Genomic DNA, 967 nt, shown 5'->3' on the forward strand with positions numbered 1-967 from the left:
AGTTTGACTTATGGTCAACAAAATGGTAGAGAAAGGGGCGTTGCCCACTGGGATGGATAGACAGGTGACTAAACACACTGAAGCAAAACATCTGGACTGGGTGTGCCTCACCTGTCCAAGGTGAGACAGAGGGAGACAGAGAGCGGAATGCTGTGCTGCTATTGGTCCAGAAGTCCTTCATAACCACGTGGTTCTATAGCCTCCAGGGGTCACTCCCTGCTGTCTGCATGTTCTGAACAAAGGAAACTATCTATAGATAATAATAATAATTATATGTAAACATATGTCTGTACTCTCCAGAAAACAAAGGGAGGTTTGGAAATAACTATGATACCCTTTCTCCCTTAAAGCCACAAACACACACACACACACACACACACACACACACACACACACACACACACACACACACACACACACACACACACACACACACACACACACACACACACACACACACACACACACACACACTCTCTCACACACACACACACACACACACACACACACACACACACACACACACACACACACACACATATAGACACACAAACACACCCATATACAAGTACACATAGAAATATATATATATATAGAAACTGTACATAAATACGTGAATACATACATGTACAGCAACCGTACTCTGCAGTAATTCATGCTTAATAACCTGGATCCACACGTTCTACGCTGTTCCAGACCGCCTTCTAGAGACAACATGCCGTAGTGTTACGCCTTGAAATGATTTCTGCTACTACCTAATCCTTTTTTCTACCTGCAACAACTCGGCCCCTTAAACGTTGTGCGTGAAGCTTTGAACCACTGACGAGATCAGACCGGCACGGACCTGTTTTGATCCCAGCATCCTCATCATCACCCAGCCCCCTTGTCTCCCCCCAGCCCCCGACCCCATTGTCTAATAGAAACCACACAAAAAGTGACAAAAAAAAACAAGTAAAATCCATGAGGT

The sequence above is a fragment of the Gadus morhua genome, chromosome 7 (genome assembly GCF_902167405.1).
Source record: "Gadus morhua chromosome 7, gadMor3.0, whole genome shotgun sequence".
Taxonomy (NCBI): Eukaryota; Metazoa; Chordata; class Actinopteri; order Gadiformes; family Gadidae; genus Gadus; species Gadus morhua.